The following is a 13,270-nucleotide window of genomic DNA, read 5'->3' on the forward strand; positions in this document are numbered from 1 at the left end:
TGGCTGCGGCTGCGGCTACGGCTGCGGCATTGCCCCCCGCAAACTGTGCGAAGAACTGTGCCATCCCAGCTAACATCTGGGCACTCATGTCCGGTGGGGGCGGTGGAGGAGGTGGTAGGTCTCCCTCTGGTCTACGCTCCTCCCTGTCTTCTCGGCGAGGCTCCTCCTCTCTGTTGTGCTCTAAAATGCGTCTAGGGGGCATACTGTTCCAACATAACCCATACGTAACTAACATGCATAATTCCATACTTTATTTTAAATGAACACTGAAATACTGAAAATCTGGAAGCATGCTGACAAACTAATTCATGCTTTAACTAAAATGCTGAACAAAATGCTGAACTGAAAAACTTACAGACCAAAGGCGTGGCTTCGTGAGCTTCTCGCGGTCAGTAGTAGTGAAACCCTATACAGAACCACCGCTCTGATACCAACTGTGAGAGGGCCTAAAACTCCTTTCTTGAAAATTTGCGGAAAATTAAAAATTTTTCTTTTTAAAAGAACTTAAATGGCCTCATTCATAAAATCACTGGGGAATCAAGTTCGATGTTTAAAATAATAGCAGCGGAAGAAAATAAAGTTTTGCCAACAATAACAATTTAATAATTATCCAACGACTGATAAAAATTGTTTGCGGAATAACAACTGCTGCACTGAGGTCCTCGGGTGCCACTACTGCCGACCCAAGCTGGCTCACTGGTCCCCGCCCTCGGCCCTGGCCTCATCAGTACCTAAAACAATCAAGTCTAGTGAGCCTAAAGACTCAGCATGCATATATCACAGGTAACGAGTAAAAATCTGAATTAAAAATATGCATGAATTAACATATCCTGTCCTGAGGCATACTGAAAATAATCTGTACTGAGCAATTATAATACGTGCATAACTGAACTGGAAATTACTGTAAAAATATTTGCTCCTTGGAGCCTGTACTGAAATATCTGGTAAAATTTTCTGTTGAGATTATGTTTTACGCCTGTGGCCACTGCACTAAGCTGAACTGATCGGTAACTGGCTACCGGGGAGGCTGAAACTGAACTGAGCTGGCCGGTCACTGGCGACCGGGTGGTACCATACTGAACTGATCGGTCACTGGAGACCGTAAAAATAACACTCCCACATAGTGAATGAACCACAAGCCATATCGCATAAATCTCAAAAATAATCATTTTCTATTTAATGCACGTAAAATAATTAACTAGCATAATGAAAATTCCTGTAATTTTACCAACTGGATTGGATTGGATCGTTCCCAGGCTCGCTGCAACCTAACTGTGCCATGAAAATTATGCAATAGCTTAAACTTGACCAACTATGCAATTTACGTTCAAAAGATGCGACTATGACGCCTAATGACTTCGCATTTAATCATGACTCCGAGCCAACTTGAACCGACACTGAACCGACGTATAGTCATGATTAAAATACGCTGAAAAATCATAAAATAATGCTCCTAAAATGATAGGGTCGAAATCTAGGTGGAATGGAGGCCAAAACACGAAACGCTCTTTCGAGAGTCAATTTGGCACATTGCACCGTAAATTCTCGTACGACCTCGAAAATGATCCGAATGACAAACGGTCAAAAACATGACCTTCCCAACTCAATGAGTCACTGTCCAGTCCAATTCCATGGGCTAAAAGCCAACCAAGAACTCGAACGAGCCTCTGAACCGACACAGCAACTTGCTGTAATTTCCAGCAGCTGCGCAACTACAAGACTTGCGTTGGTTTCGAGGCTATCGGCCATTAGGAAAGTGAACCACCGACCAGAGACTCTTATCAACATCCCAAGGAATGATTTGAACCATGGCTAAGGGCCCTAGGCCAGCCACAATCCGCATCACACCAAAACTCAACCGAAGGGTCCAACCGAGAGCAACGTGCATGCGTGTGTAGTGTTTATGCTATGATCGATGTCTCGTGTCATTCCAATGGCCATTTGATTGACCATGGCACGATCTAGACATCTAGGAGCATGATATGAACCGTGGCTAAGGGCCATAGGCCAACCAAGATCCATACCAAGCAACAAAAGAAACGAAACCATATGCTGAAAAATGGAAGGGGCCGAATGGGGAAAGGGGCTGTTTTGATCTTTTGATTAAAAACCGAGGGGCCATGGACCAAGCCACCAAAAGGGCAACTTAGTCACGTCTTAGACATGCTAGGGAAGTGATCCAACCATGACTATAGGCCCTTGGGGCAGCCAAGATCAGATCCTTCCTCCATGACAACAAACTGAATTTTCGAACGACATTTTCTGCACCTATGGGGACTTGCTGTCATTCTGAATTTCCAGCAAGCATGGGGCTGGTTTGAATGGACCAACATGGTCCTAATGCATCCTACTACATGTATACAAGCCGCCTTGGGAGCCTGGAGTCGATCCAATACCTGAAACTCACAAAACAAAAGAAACCGTGAAGCTTGCCAAGGAATTCGAAAATTCTGCATGTGTGGTTTCAAAATGTTTTGACATGGATCTCGATTTTTACTTGAATAAACATGATCATGTACTGAAAAATAAATGATAATATGACTTGATTGAGGTTTGAAAGAGATCTAGACATGCCTGGTTTCGTTTCGAAAGAAAACGAACGAAACAACGACGACGCGGCACGGAGGAGGTGGAGCGTTTCTCTTTTCTACCTTACCTTGCTCTCGATTTTTCTCTCTTCTTTTTGGCTAGGTACCTCACGATTTTTCTACTGAAAATGAGTGTGAATTCACTCTGAATTTTCGAAAAGGAGAGGGGGGGAAAAATGGTTATGAGGGGTGAGGAGAAGGGTGCACAATATAAGGAAGAATCAAGACCAAGTCAACTCCCCTTTGAATTTTAAATTTTGAATTGATATCAAATGAGTTGGTGGATGCTTCTAGGAGGTAGTGGCCGAAATTTTGCTTATTTTTTAGTCTAGGATATGTCCATTAATTAATTAAATTGTGCTCCCAAAAATCCTAGAATTATCCTACTAATTACATGCAAAGAATTGGTCAAAGTTGATGAGTTGGAAAATGAATCTTCTAGCACTAAGGGTGGCCGAAAAATGCATGATAAAATAAAGGAAAATGTTGATTATCTAGTCAACTAATAATCCTTGAAAGCCTTACTAATCCTTTAAATAATTTTAGTGAGCTAACCCCTTAATTTAATAACTTAAATGAGTTCATTTCTTAATCACCTCAAATAATTAAATTACATCCTCAAACCTCCCTTTCTAACTTAAATGAACTTACTTGCTAGCTAAATTAACTTCTGGAAATATTTCTCGAATCTTAAATTCTATCTCAAAACTCCAACTCCGGTCCGGCCTCACTGAAATAACTGAAATGCTAAAAATCAAACTACTGAACTGAAATAATAAAATAATTAACTTCAAATAAATGCATCATGCAATGAAGTCAATTAAATTTAAGAAAACCTAGAATTATGCATGGCTTATACGTCTACTGATTTACGGGTTCTACAGCCGGGGAAGTATAATTTAATTTCAAGTCTATTTAATTTTGTTTATAGTTTATTTTTCTTTATTTGAATTTTTATTGCTTTTGTGTGTTTTTATTCTTTTGCATTTGCATTTGCATGAGCATTTAGTCACGTACACTTAGTGGTCGACTAATTCGAAATAACCCTTTATTTTTACAAAACATATCGGAAGAACCCATTCAAGAAAATGAAGGTGAAATTCAATCTCAACATGATCACGATAGACGAAGAACACTTAGAGATCACATGAATCCTACACGTACTAGTGCACCTTCATGTCTAGTTTTTCCCCCTGATGCATCTCATTTCAATTTTAAGCCTGGTATTATCCAACTTTTACCCAATTTTCATGGCTTAGATTCTGAAAATCCATACATACATTTACGAGAGTTTGAAGAAGTGTGCAACACATATAATGATCTAAATTGTAGCATGAACACCATTCGACTTAAGCTTTTTCCTTTTTCTTTAAAAGATAAAGCTAAACTTGGCTACAAAATCTTAGATCGGGATCCATTCGAACTTGGGATGAATTGCAACAAGAATTTTTGAAAAAGTTTTTTCCATCTCATAGAACAAATTCTTTCAAAAGGCAAATCATCACTTTCACTCAAAAACAAGGAGAAACTTTTTATCAGTGTTGGGATAGATACAAAGAATTGCTTAATCTTTGTCCACATCATGGTTTTGAAATTTGGAGAGTTGTTTCTCAATTTTATGAAGGCTTAACACCTAAAGATAGGCAAATGGTTGAATTTATGTGTAATGGAACATTTGAAGATAAATATCCAAATGAGGCAATTGAGTATCTCGATTCATTAGCTGAAAATGCTCAAAATTGGGACACTATAGGTACAATCGAACCATCAAACAAGATTTAATCTCCTATATCTGGTGGAGGTATGTACACTCTTAAAGATGAACATGATCTTCAAGCTAGATTTACCTCTTTGGCAAGAAAAGTTGAGGCACTTGAAATGAAAAAGAATGGTCAATTAAAATATGTTCAAGAAATTGTGTGTCACATCTGTGATACAAGTGATCATTTTACAAAAGATTGTCCCACTTTGCCCTCTTTTAAAGAATGTCTCCATGAACAAGCCAATGTTTTGAACAATTTCAAAAGGCCAAATTTTGAACCATTTTCTCAAAATTACAATCCAGGTTGGCGAAATCATCCAAATTTTAATTGGAGGAATGATAATGCTGCACAATTTTCACAACCACATTTCCAAAATCAACAAAATTTTCAAAATTATGCACCTTATGTTCCTCCACCTAAAAGAAATTTGGAAGATACATTGAATTCTTTCATTGCAAAACAAGAGTCTATCAATACTCAAACTGCTCAAACCATGACAGATTTGAAAGATACTCTTGCTAAATTTGCATCTGCACTTAATGTTCATGAAAAAGGTAAATTTCCTTCACAACCTCTGCCTAATCCCAAGGATCATCATTCACAAACTGGAACTTCTGGAACTCAATCGATGGATCAGGTAAAATCTGTTATTACCCTTCGAAGTGGTAAGGTTGTGGAAAAATCCATTCTTGAACCTTGTGAAGATGATGATAAATCAACTCCAAAGGGTAAGGAAGTGGAACCCATAACTTGCGAAGAGGAGGTTCAACAGACAGTGTCACCACCATTCCCTCATGCATTGAAAAATAAAAAAAAATCAAATTTGAATTCTGATATATATTATATTTTTAAACAAGTAAAAGTTAATATTCCTTTATTAGATGCAATAAAACAGGTACCATCATATGCCAAATTTTTGAAAGACTTGTGCACTGTGAAAAGAAAATTGAATGTGAAAAAGAAAGCATTTTTAGCCGAACAAGTAAGTGCAATAATTCAAAATAATAATACTTTGAAATACAAAGATCCTGGTTGTCCTACTATTTCACGTATTATTGGAGAACGAAAGATTAAAAAAGCCTTGCTTGATCTTGGAGCTAGTGTGAATTTACTTCCATATTCAGTTTATCAAGAACTCAATCTAGGCGAGTTAAAATCTACTTCGGTAACACTTTTACTTGCCGATAGATCTGTTAAAGTGCCAAGAGGTATGGTAGAAGACGTATTGGTCCAAGTTGATAACTTTGTATATCCTGTTGATTTCATAGTTTTAGATACACAACCTATCGAAGCTTGTAATGCAATTCCTGTAATTCTGGGTCGTCCATTTTTAGCAACTTCTAATGCCCTTATAAATTGCAGGAATGGAATAATGAAGTTGTCATTTGGTAACATGACCTTGGAGCTCAATGTTTTTAATCTTTGTAAGCAACCACATGACAAAGGAGATGAAAGTGAAGATGAAAATCTTATTGAAACTCTTGTGAAAGAAAACATTCAAGAAGGGAGTACTCGTGATCAATTAGATATTTGTTCAATTGAAACAGTTAAAGAAAATATTGAAATTGATCTTGATGATTTTATCAGGTATCACGCGTTACCAGGATCAGAGAAAGAATTTGATGCAAAATATGAGAACAAAGACGAACCACCCATATTGGAGTTAAAACCCTTTCCAGAAGAATTGAAGTATGCATTTCTTGGAGAAGATGAAACATATCCGGTGGTAATTTCTTCCAAACTAGAAAGTGATCAAGAAGGTAAATTAGTTGATATGCTTAAAAGACATAAAAATGCAATTGGTTGGACACTAAAAGATCTCAAGGGCATTAATCCACTAATTTGCACACAAAAAATTCATTTAGAAGAAAATGCTAAAACATCTTAACAACCACAAAGGAGATTAAATCCACACATGAAAGATGTTGTGAAAACTGAAGTTCTCAAACTACTTGGTGTTGGGATTATCTACCCTATTTCTGATAGTAAGTGGGTAAGCCCAACACAAGTAGTTCCAAAAAAATCTGGCATCACAGTGATAAAAAATGAAAAAGGTGAATTGTTAACAAGTCGAGTCCCATCTAGTTGGCGGATGTGTATTGATTATAGAAAATTAAATGACGCCACTAGAAAAGATCATTTTCCATTACCATTTTTGGATCAAATTTTAGAAAGAGTAGCAGGTCATCCATACTACTGTTTTCTTGATGGATATTCAGGTTATTATCAAATTCCCATTGCACTCGAAGATCAAGAAAAAACTACATTCACATGTCCTTTTGGAACATTTGCATTCAGAAGGATGTCATTTGGTTTATGCAATGCCCCAGCAACATTTCAAAGATGTATGCTAAGTATTTTTTGCGACATGGTTGAAAATTGTTTGGAAATTTTCATGGATGATTTAACTGTCTTTGGGAATACATTTGATAATTGTCTTGAAAATTTGGAAAAAATTTTAAAAAGATGCGAGGAAAAAGGTCTTATTTTAAATTGGGAAAAAGGTCATTATATGATTACTTCTGGAATTGTTTTGGGACATGTCGTGTCATCTCATAGAATTGAAGTTGATAAAGCAAAAGTTGATGTCATTGCCAATTTACCCCCTCCAAAAACCATTAAAGAAATTCGCTCATTTTTGGGACATGCTGGATTTTATAAGAGGTTTATAAAGGACTTTAGTTTAATCTCTAAACTCATTTGTAACCACTTAACAAAAGACACTGCATTTGAGTGGACTCAAGAATGTCAAAATGCTTTTGATAAAATTATTCGACATTTAACATCAGCTCCTATCATGCAACCTCCTGATTGGTCTTTACCATTTGAAATCATGTGCGATGCTAGTGATTATGCAGTCGGTGCAGTACTGGGTCAAAGAAGAAACGGTAAGCCTTATGTGATATATTATGCAAGTAGAACTTTAAACAATGCTCAAATGAATTACTCCACAACTGAAAAAGAACTACTTGCTGTAATATTTGCATTAGATAAATTTCGTTCTTATTTGATTGGATCAACGACTATTGTGTTTACTGATCATTATGCTATTAGATATTTGTTGACCAAACAGGATGCAAAGCCACGACTGATACGATGGATTTTGTTTCTCCAAGAATTTGACATTGTGATCAAAGATAAAAAAGGAACCGAGAATGTCGTAGCCGATCATTTATCGAGACTAGTAACAGGATCATCTTGTGAAATGACACCAATTAACGATAATTTTCCTGATGAACATCTATTTTCAGTTACTACTGCACCTTGGTTTGCTAACATAGTAAATTTTCTTGTGACAAGAAAAATGCCACCGCAATGGAGTTCCCAAGATAAAAGAAAATTTTTGAATGAGGTAAAAAACTTTTATTGGGATGATCCGTATCTGTTCAAGTATTGTCCAGATCAAATTTTTCGACGTTACATACCTGACAATGAGGTAAGTAGTGTCATTAAATTTTGTCATTCAGAAGCATGCGGAGGACATTTTTCTTCAAAGAAAACGGCTGCAAAAATCTTGCAGTGTGGATTTTATTGGCCCATTTTGTTTAAAGACACCCACGAAATCTGCAAGATCTGTGAAAATTGTCAAAAATTGGGTGAGATATGAAAAAGAAACATGATGCCTTTGAATCCTATCATTGAAATTGAAATCTTTGACTGTTGGGGAATTGATTTTATGGGACATTTTCCATCGTCGTTTGGATACTTGTATATTTTAGTTGCAGTTGATTATGTTTCCAAATGGATAGAGGCAATTCCATGTCGAAAAAATGATCATAAAATCGTCATCAAATTTTTAAAGAAAATATTTTTAGTAGATTTGGAATTCCTCGAGCCATGATAAGTGATGGGGGAACTCACTTTGTTAATAAACCATTTGCTTCATTAATGAAAAAATATGGTATTACTCATAAAGTAACTACTCCTTATCATCCTCAAACAAATGGACAAGTTGAATTAGCTAATAGGGAGATAAAGCAAATTTTGGAAAAAACTGTTAACTCAAATAGAAAATATTGGTCTCTGCGACTTAATGATGCACTTTGGGCATATCGAACAGCTTTTAAAACATCATTGAATATGTCTCCCTATAGGTTGGTTTATGGAAAACATTGTCATTTGCTTGTGGAATTGGAACATAAAGCTTATTGGGCGATCAAAACTTTAAATTCAAGCATGGATGATGCCAACAAATTGCGTAAATTGCAACTTAATGAACTTGATGAACTCAGAAATGACGCGTATGAGAATTCAAGGATTTATAAAGCAAAAATCAAATCATTTCATGATAAAACAATTCTTAGAAAATCTTTTGAGATTGGTAAAAAAGTTTTGCTTTATAATTCTCGACTTCACATATTCCCAGGAAAATTACGATCAAGATGGACAGGCCCATATGTTGTAAAGCATGTGTATACTTATGGAGCTGTGGATATTGAAAATCCTAAAAATGGTGATATTTTTAAAGTAAATGGACAAAGGCTTAAACCATTTTTAGAAAATGAAATCTTTCAAGAAGAGTTTATTTCCCTTTCTGATCCTTGATTTTTTTTTTGTGTTGCATTTAAGTTTGTTTGTTTTTATTTCAGGTTTTCTTAATATTTTTATTTTCCCGGTTAAATGGCGGATAACGGTACTCCGTGACTCTTATAGTCGGTTAAATCAGTTTCCCACAATTGCTAATACAAAAATAAAAAAAATCAAATCATTTCTTTTTTTTTCAAAATGGATGAAATTCTCTCAAAAATTTGTAAATATTTTCCCTCTGTTTCTGAAAATGTTCTAAGAAAAATTTATGCAGGAAGGTGTGAAAGATTAAGATTGCTAATGCAAAAAGGAATTCCAGAAGATATTCGTCTTGTAATAGAAGCTAAGGTTCAATTTGGAGGAGAAGTTCCACAATCATTGCTCATTCGGTATTTGCCTGGATTATGAAAAGGCACTTATGCGAAAAAACGAAGGACCAAAAGTTTAGGGGTTTGTCATAAGTGTGCAAGATGGACTTGTGACAAACGATGCAGATCTTTGGGATGTGTTTCCAATAACAGAGAAGATAAAATTGGTTTCATTAAGAATGGGCTGAGTAAGGAGTCTTTAGATAACATCTTATTGACTCTTGAGACGCATTCTAGTAGACATGTGCATATTGAACTTCTCCGTTTATGGAAACAATTCCAAGATGAGCGTCATAGTCTTGGGAATCCGATTAAAAAGACCTTGTTTGCCAATTTATAAGAAAATTGGATGGGAAGCATATCCTCGACTCATAGATGGCGTTGAAGCCGTTACTGGACGTAAAACCAGAGGAAAATTGTGAGCCACAATCACATTACTGTTTATATGCATGTGTGTCATTATTGTTTTTACTATTTATTCTGTTTACAGCTGTGACCCATGTTTTTGTCATGATAACATATTACCCCTATAAAATCTCTCATCTTTTTCTCTATTTTCACAAAAAAAAAAAAGAAAGTAAAAACATGGCTGGATCCTCTGCACAAACATTGAAAAATATTTGTGTATTTTGTGGGTCGAGTCCTGGAAAAAATGAAGTGTTTGTAGAAGCAGCGAATAATCTTGGAAAGATATTGGCTGACAGAAAAATTCACTTGGTATATGGGGGAGGTAATATTGGGTTAATGGGATCTGTTTCAACATCTGCTCATCTTTGAGGTAGTCATGTTTTGGGTATTATTCCTACAGCTTTAGCTAAAGGAAATATTACAGGTGTTACGATTGGGGAGGAATTAAAAGTTTCTTCTATGTATGAAAGAATTACTCAAATGATTGAAAATTCTGATGGTTTTATCGCACTACCAGGTGGTTTTGGTACATTAGAAGAAATTTTTCACACTGTTTCTTGGGCACAACTTAATATCCATAATAAACCTGTGGGCTTGTTGAATATCAATAATTATTTTGACAGTTTGTTGACATTTCTTGATAAAGCTGTGGAATAGAATTTCATTTCAGAAAATTCACGACGGATGCTCATCTGTGCTTCGACTGCCGACCAATTAATTGATGATTTGGAAGCTTTTGTTCATAAGCCTGATCCGATGATAACAAAGATCAATTGGTCGCAATCAAGCAGTAAGAAAAGGAAGTTGAATCATTGATTCAAAAGTTGTGGATTGGTTTGCATTTGTTTCAGTTTGTTATCTTCAATAAAATTCCAGGTGATATCTCTTTCATTATGTACTCTTTATTAATAGTTATTTTGACATTAGGGACAATGTCATATTCTGATTGGGGGGGAGAACAAACTTATAAAAAAAAAATTTTAAAAATAAAAAAATTATATATTATTTTAAAATAAAATCATGTTTATTGTTTGTATCTTAGTAATTTTTGCAAAAATGTCATACATTACATGTTTGAAAGATTTAAATTAGAACATGCATTAATCTATTTAAGAATGTTTAAATTTTTATTTGAAAAAAAGTCAATTTTAATATTCTGATTAATATAAAAATATTATTTATGAAATCTTTTTGAGTGATTAACCATTGTGATAAAATCAGGTATTAAAGTATATGGCCCAAGATATACCTTATAAGAGTGCCTATAATTTTAAACTCACACATATTTTGTGAGTGAGTGGAGAGGACTGAGAAAACAGCTTTCGAGCCTTTATTGATCATGAGAGAGACTATCTATTGTTTAGATCTTGAGTTCTTATTTTGAAGAAAAAAAATGATATTTCCTGAAAAAAAGGAGAAAAAACCAAAAAGAAAGATATTGAAGATCTATGTAATTTTTAAGTTATATGCTACGACCCATATATCTCGCATAAAAAAAAAAAGAGAGAGAAATTTATTGTACAAATTAAATAAATATGTGGTCAAGAATCATAAACTTAGTCTGATTCCATGATGTTATGCAAAAAAAAAAATATCAGGAAAAAATATATAATAACAACAACTAGATTTTGAATCAATGGATTTTCTATCTTTTGATTAGTTTGGCTCGTTTGTCTGTCTGCATTCTGTAAACCATTTTTCTGAGCATTTATCTGTATTTCAACTCCATGAGAGAAATCGTTGCCATAAATTGAAACAATTATTAACTTGTGCGGATATGGAGTTGAGACTCTTACTAGGAATTTCTGAAGGCCGTGTACATTTAATTACCTGAAATAAGCTTTGAATTAATCATCTCAAATTATTTCATAAATTATAATTATGATGATCTTGATATAACTTTGACAGTTTTCAAATTTAATTTAAACACTTAGATAGTTTTGATTACATTTCTATTTAAATTAATCGATATGTTTTGTATTGCTATTAACGCTTAAATTGCTAGGGACTAGCAATAAGCTGGTTGGGAAGTGTGATAAACATAAAAATTGTACATTAATTAAATGTTTTATAATATAAATATATAGTTTTTGTTTTATTAAATATTTAAATACTATATGTTTTATAATAAATTGTATAAAATATAAGTTGTTGTGTAATTACAAGTTTTTACTATTTTTTTACAGGTTCGATAAAACAAGAATAAACTTGGCGTTGCAAATGGGATTAAGATGATTCTTGGACCTGTAGAAAGTTGATGTTAATATCTACAATATTGGTGGCAAGCATGAGATAAAAATCCTCTCACAATTGGGATCAAATTAAGCAACAAATAAAGTTACCAAAGGAGTGGCAGTTTTACCATGCTCTAATATTTTGACCATATCTCTCAAATTACTTGGTCAAATGGTTTGAAAAAAATACCACAACTAGACAACTCAATTATCCACATGTTTCTTTTTATGTGAAGAAGCAAATTCGGAGAAGAAGATTTTCAAAAGTGATGTGTAATATAATATAATATCTTGGAACACCAATGAAGACTTTTGTGTAAAAAAATAATATTTTATTTGTAGTTGTCTCCCCAAATTTGGCTATAAATAGGGGTGAATTGTAATGTATTAGGATATCCCTCATTCTATGAACAAACCTTTGAGTTCATAATATTTCTCTCTATATTTTTCTTTTATTTCTTCATTTAAATATAATTAGCATGTTAAATTCATATTCAAAGTTTTACACTTTGAATAATGAATAGCTAACTTCCTAAAGTTGAGATGAAAATGTGAAACTCTTGGCATGATAATAAGGTTACTAAAAGGTAAGAATCTATGTTTTATATTATTTAATCATTATTTATTGTTTATGTTATATTTATTTTTTTAAGCATTTTTATACCCTACTTATAAGTGGGAGTTTTGATTTATTGTTGCTATATGTTACACTAAATTCTTGGAACCATTTAAATGTTAGTTTGGTATTACCAACCATTTAAAGTGGATGTCTTGATTTATTATATATAAATATATTATAATATTAAATTCTTGGAACCATTTAAATGTTAGTTTGGTTTTACCAACCATTTAAATTGGATTCCTTGATTTATTATATATGAATATATCATAGTATTAATTTATTAGTATCATTTAAATGTTTGTTTGGTTTTACCAACCATTTAAAGTGGGAACCTTGATTTAGTGTTTACAAATATATATAGCACAATAAATACTTGACCACATTTATAAGTTTTGGTATATATTATATACTTATAAGATAATAATATATAACATAATATAAATATGATTATTTAATATATTGGAACCATTTTATTAAGTGGATTTCAATATTGTTCGTTAATGTTAACTTTATTTAAATACCAAGAGTGGATCCTTTAATCTCAACTACTTAAATTAAAATTTGAACAATTAAAAATTACCAATTAAAGATTCAAACAACTAAAATAAAAAATAAATAAAAAGACATTGTATTGGACTTGTAATTACCTTAGCTTCCTCGTGGATACGATATTCGAACTCATCGAATTATACTACTTGTGGACAACCTGCTCTTGGGAGTGCAACAATCAAAGTCGCAACATCAGCAGATGTTGCACGTC

The 13,270-nt window shown here is 33.8% G+C and overlaps 1 pseudogene; it reads left to right on the forward strand.

Moving 5' to 3' along the window:
* Positions 1-4,856: 4,856 nt before the first annotated feature.
* LOC142526301 (uncharacterized) lies at positions 4,857-10,311 on the forward strand (annotated as a pseudogene).
* Positions 10,312-13,270: the final 2,959 nt, after the last annotated feature.

This window comes from Primulina tabacum, chromosome 15 (assembly GCF_025594145.1).
Source record: "Primulina tabacum isolate GXHZ01 chromosome 15, ASM2559414v2, whole genome shotgun sequence".
In the NCBI taxonomy this organism is placed as follows: Eukaryota; Viridiplantae; Streptophyta; class Magnoliopsida; order Lamiales; family Gesneriaceae; genus Primulina; species Primulina tabacum.